The sequence below is a fragment of the Arvicanthis niloticus genome, chromosome 14 (genome assembly GCF_011762505.2).
Source record: "Arvicanthis niloticus isolate mArvNil1 chromosome 14, mArvNil1.pat.X, whole genome shotgun sequence".
NCBI lineage: Eukaryota > Metazoa > Chordata > Mammalia > Rodentia > Muridae > Arvicanthis > Arvicanthis niloticus.
The window spans coordinates 73,855,034-73,861,033 of NC_047671.1; the positions used below are offsets into that span (position 1 = coordinate 73,855,034).

Sequence of the window (6,000 nt, forward strand, 5' to 3'; positions counted from 1 at the left end):
TGAGAATATTTGGGCAGCACAAACTGGATATGACGAGTTGTATAGTAGTAGTGTAGTAGTAGTAGTAGTGACATAGTAGTGTAGTTGTAGTAGTGTAGTCGTACTGTAGTAGTAGTGTAGTCGTAGTGTAGTAGTAGTGTAGTCGTAGTGTAGTAGTAGTGTAGTAGTCGTAGTGTAGTCGTAGTGTAGTAGTAGTGTAGTAGTCGTAGTGTAGTCGTAGTGTAGTCGTAGTGTAGTAGTAGTGTAGTTGTAGTAGTGTAGTCGTAGTGTAGTCATAGTGTAGTAGTAGTGTAGTAGTAGTGTAATAGTAGTAGTAGTGTAGTAGTCGTAGTGTAGTCGTACTGTAGTAGTAGTGTAGTCGTAGTGTAGTAGTAGTAGTGTAGTCGTACTGTAGTAGTAGTAGTGTAGTCGTAGTGTAGTCGTAGTGTAGTAGTAGTAGTGTAGTAGTAGTGTAGTCGTAGTGTAGTAGTAGTAGTGTAGTCGTACTGTAGTAGTAGTAGTGTAGTAGTAGTGTAGTTGTAGTGTAGTAGTAGTAGTGTAGTCGTAGTGTAGTCGTACTGTAGTAGTAGTAGTGTAGTAGTAGTGTAGTTGTAGTGTAGTAGTAGTAGTGTAGTAGTAGCAGTATAGGGTAGGGAGGTAGAGATGGATCTAGAAGGAATTGGGAAAGGGTGAGTGAATATAACCAAAATACATTATATAGAATTTTCAAAGAATTAATATGAGTATTTAAAAAATTATCTATCCCAATTTCAAAATTATATAGAAAGGAGAAACTAATTTATTCATAAATTCTGAAGTTATTGCTTGCTTGAAATTATTTAATAGTGGTAGTAAGTGACCAGGGAAGGTGATATTGGTCCATTTTTACCTTTGCTACTGTGTAATTGTAAATACCTGACTGAGTTCTCCCCATGAAAGTGTATCTGTTATCACTGGGTTCTGCTCAGCAGTGTGTGTCCTCACTTCTTATTTGCTGTACATTAGGATTAATTTTCCTGTAATAAAACAGAATAAACTGAATAAACTAATTCAGTTCATTAGCTACCTTAACAATTCACGTTTCTTCTTAATCTCAAGCTTAATTATTCTAATGGAGTTCAAGCTAAGTGAAAAGATATACCTTGTGATCAAATCGCCAGATTTCTTTTTTTATCTGCACCTGTCTCTCCTTCACTTTCTTTCTATTGTTTACTGCGATCATGTCTCATACTATAGCTTAGATTGGTCTCCACCTTGCCTGTCCTGTGCCTCACCTCCCTTGAACTAGATTACAGACATGAACTACCATGCCAGCATCTCTTTCAGGTTCTCTAACCAAGTTTACTCATTACATAAGTACATGTGACATCCATATAGCTGGAGCACATGACTACTACTGGTGAGTTTTCCAATTTGTAATCTGCTTGACTAGAACCTGCATCTGCACTCTTCAGACTCAAGCTCTGGCATCAGGTTATAGGTTATACTTAATTACTTCAGGCAACCAGACCCTCTTGGAAACACTCCCAGACAAACTTGTACTATTTATTCAAAACCCTATGTTTCAGCAGAATGAAATGTGTTACTTAAAAGTCCAATGTAGTCCATTTGTTTTTATGTGATTTTTACCAGTGACTTTAATGAAGTTTTTGGATTAATCCTGGGAATCGAGTGCATATTAACTGGTCATTTTTTCTGCTCTTTGGCCCTTTAAAATCAGCAGCTAAATTCATGAAATGAATTGTAGTTTATTAGAAAATGCCTTTCCACAGAAGGTCAAGTTTCAGTGCATCTCAGGTTTTGTGTGTGTGGATTGAATACATGAAACACAAATAAAGCTAAAATCCCTTACTTTCCATTTGAAATTGCTATATTACTACCTCAGAAAATTCATATTAGATTTAAAGAGTATTAGAACTCTATTGATAAACTAAAAAAAAAAAAAAAAAGGCAGTTTGATAATGTTTTTCCTATAATATATTGGACATTTCTTGGGGCTTGCTTTGTCCCAGCCATTTAAGTGACAACCAGATCCAGGCAGGTGAAACCCGAAAGCTCCTCCCTAAACTTTTGGCTTGTGGCCTTCTTTGAAAGTACTGGAAACTCTACACAACTTGAAATAGTAAAAATGATCAGCCTGTGAGGTTCCTTAGCTGGAAGTCAGAGCTGGTACACAAGTGCTGTTTGCCTCTGTTCTCTGACAGGAAAATCTGGGGTTGTTTATAGCTTCTAAGAATATGTTGGCCTTTGGTTACTATTTGTTAGAAGTTGGGGATGGATTTAAAAGTGCAGTCTTGGGGCTGGAAAGATGGTTAAGAGCACTTGTTCACTTTTCTTCACTCATATCACGTGTTCACAAACACCTATGACTTGGTTCCTCACCTCCATGAGCACCTAAACCCGTGTGGTATATATTCACACGGGCACACACGTTCTTAAATAATCTTTTAAAAATTAAAACAAAAATATGGTCTCTTTGTTGGCTGTTCCATGGTTCCTCTTATTCTCTCATTCTTGATTCTGGGATGACTTCCCAAATAATCGACCAGAAGAGCAGGCCCTACTTCCAACAGAGGACATTGACTGAGGGCTAAGAGACACACAAGATTTTCATTTCACCATTTCTTTGAATAGATATTAAATATTTTAGAAGTTGATGTCAAGCATGGTGGTGCATACCTTTAATTCTGCCCTTGGAGGCGGAAATAGGAGGATCTCTGTGAATTTGAAACGAGCTTGATCTATATAGTAAGTTCTAGGACAGCCAAGGCTATAAAGAGAGATGCTGTCTCAAACCTGACTCCACCTCAGAAAAATTGACAAGTTTACATACGTGGATGGGAGTCAGACTAGTTGTACATGGCTGTTTGTAAAGATGGTAATGCTTTATTATTGAACATGTGCATTTGAGATTTTTTTTCTTATAGTGTTCATGGCTTTAATTGGAAGGACTCATTTATCAGTAATATGTAAATGTAATATAAAATACATTTTCTTGTTACTTTTAAGGCTGTCTTTAATACAATAAACTGTAAAGTTCTTAATATTCTAGTTCATGTTTCATTCATAACAGTTTTGTCAGTCTTCAGATATTCAAATTAGCTAATGGGGTAAAAGTTTAATTAAATAAAAATTATAGCATTTTATTCCAAAATGTAGAATTGGGCTTGAAATTTTAACCATAGATTTTTGTGTAAAGCATGTATTTGGTTCCTTAATAGCTTTCTTCAAAAACCATTAACATAAAAAAATGTTCAGAGTCTTAAGTTTATCTGAACAGAAATCCCTGAATTTTAAACAGTGTAGTTAACAGTTTTTAATTAATCATGCAACAGAATAGCAGAAACACCATGATATACTCTGAATGCATATTATACCTAAAAACTAACTGAAAAGAGAAAATTCAACTAAATAAAAGCTTTGACTCATATTACCTCAAACTTGGAAAATTTACCTATGTTGACTAAAAAGAATTTTTATTTGCTGAAGCAGCGCGTTCCCATTGCAGTGTACTGCTAGCTTTTCAGAGTTTAACAGAATTACCAGAAAGTTTATGCAGAACTGTCGAGAAGCAGGTCTAAGAAGCATCTACAGGTTTTCTCTATAAAAGTGGAAATCTCATCTGAGCATTCCCTGCCTCTGCTTTCTTAACATATTACAGTCTTTTATGTTTGAACATAACCATAAACTAGGGATACTAAGAACAATGAAAAGATTCATTCAGTCCCAGGAACAAGTCCTGTCAAGATAACCTACAGGTCATTCCTGATAGGAAAGTACTCAATATAAATCTGTTAATTCCTTGATAAATTAAAATGTCAGCTGTTACAATAAATTCCGCAGAGGATGGGTGCACTGAGACTGTCCATAGGTGACTGACAGAATATATGGTGTACTAAAGTAAATCCATAGGACTGCTTACCTTCTAAATGGCAAACTGACCAGAAGGTAATTGGATTCATGAAAGAGGGGTGAAAGAACCACTGTAGAATGCAAGCGAAAGGAGGATCACGGATCCTGTAACATAAAAAGGTTTCAGACCTAAACAGGCATGACACAACCTGTCTTCATTCCTTTCTCTTCAGCTCAGCAAGTGCTTTTGGCCTAATCATTAATCAGTTACCAGATTCCACAATCTCTGTTTTTCACACTCCTCAAATCTTGCTGGGAATTGTTCCTCTCAAGTACTTAGGATCATCAAGTAGGACAAAACCTTTTCTCTTTTGCCTTAAAGAAACAATTATTATTTTATTCACAGTTAGATTTACCATATGAAGTTGTTAAGTGAGATCTATTTAGCAGAGGTATTCGACTCAGCTTTTAAAATGAGAATACTTGTAACTAACTTACAAAAGAGTATAGCAAAATATGTAGTTTATCTCAACAAATCAAATGAACATAGATGCAACTTCATAAAACAATATTCAACCAGCTTTTCAGAAAAGTATAATAATGCAAGTATTTATGCTGCTGTTTTAAAAAATATATATCTTCTTGAACATTTAATCTAATCTTTCAAAGATGCATTTGAAAATTGGAAAATACAAAAAAATATGAACTTACCCTTCAATTTATTTAGACAATGTTTGTCCCTGGTCAGAAGCACCTGGTCAGAGGGTCACCACTCTCTTTACCTGACACTATGAACTTAGGTGTTAGATCCGTGCCTGCCACCTCTCTGGACCACACCAGAGTTTGCTGGACACTACTGCGATGTGGTAGAGCTCGGCTGCATCTAAGCTGTATACCGTGTGCAATGGATAACCTAATATGCCTTTCATTGAACTCGCCAGACAGGTTTTCTACCGTCTGTGGAACATGGAATCAAACCAGAATATGTTGGCATAACAGGCCAGTCAAACTGGTTCTTCTGTAGATCCAGAACCTGTCCAACCAGTCTGCATCAAAGGCTAGCCCAACATGCTGCAGCGGCTCAGCTCTGCTAAGCTTGTATTGGGTGAGTTATCCCCACCTCCCATCAACTCCCAACAAACTACTCAGAATGTTGTAGCCTCCAGCAAAATAATTCAGTTCCAGTGGGAGGAGTAGCTACGTGCCAGGTACAGCAAGAGTCCATTGTTAGAAGCCTCTGCCAGTAGAGACCTGTAAGCAGGTGGTCTGTTATCCTCAGAGGTGGGTAATCTGTTTCAAAATGTATTCTAGGGCTCTGTGCCAATTAAAGCCTCTACACAGATTATCTACTATGAAGAAGAATCCCAGAATACCAGACCTTGTCCACTAGTCTGTCTAGGTTTATTTTCTGGTTTAGCTTTGAGGAATGAGATTACTATTCTCTACAGGGGTAGTTACCCTGGGAGCTAGAAGGAAACATTACCAGAGGGAAAGAAACAGATGTAGGTTGACCAAACATTTCCTGGGTATGTTGTCTTCATTAATCTCAACTGATCTTCACAGCATTCCAGAGTCTAGAATTAGAAAGCCTGCTCCCACACAAGAAAAAAATTTAGAAATGTCTTACTTTAGATATTCAACAGTTTGACACAGATTATTGATATCTAGTATGTTCCAGGAACTGTGCCAATTTCCGGTTAATGGTGGGAAAAGTCAATTTTAAGGAGAGATGGGAATGATGTCAAAGTCTTAGTTAAGGACGTCTCCTACACGTTTGGAAGGAAGCACTGAGCACTAAGGACTGCATTTTGATAGAGATTTTATATCATTTTTAGCAAGATGAAGTGGAGTTCTTATTCATAACGTGTGCATGTGTAAACAGTTTTCCCAGTGATTCTCTTTTCTGCTAAAGCACCATCTAGCTGAAGCACTGTTGAACAACACACTGCTGGATCTCTTGTAGGTGCTATGCCTGGAGATGTGCCATGTGGCCAAGCACTGCTGTTGGAGAGCCCATAGACTCAGACTCCAGGCTCTGCCCACTCCCACCCTCTCTCCTTCTCCTCCTCTGATCCTCCCTCTTCTACCTCTCTTTTTAAAACAGGTCTCATGTAGCCCAGGCTGGCTTTTTTGTTTTTGTTTTGTAGTGGAAGGTGACTAAGCCTCTGT

General features: G+C 37.5%; 1 protein-coding gene across 3 annotated transcripts in view; it reads right to left on the reverse strand.

The window, feature by feature from the left end:
* Rbbp8 (RB binding protein 8, endonuclease) overlaps positions 1-4,717 on the reverse strand; it is an 86,649-nt gene extending 81,932 nt beyond the window's left edge. Inside the window, exons 1-3 of one of the 3 annotated variants that reach the window (XM_076912988.1) lie at positions 4,543-4,717; positions 3,902-3,996; positions 895-995 (exon numbers count right to left, since the gene is read on the reverse strand). The gene's annotated coding sequence lies outside the window, so the exon portion shown is untranslated. The remainder of the gene's footprint in view (positions 1-894; positions 996-3,901; positions 3,997-4,542) is intronic. The other 2 variants (XM_034518293.2, XM_076912991.1) reach the window with 2 other exon arrangements.
* Between the last annotated feature and the right edge of the window lie 1,283 nt (positions 4,718-6,000).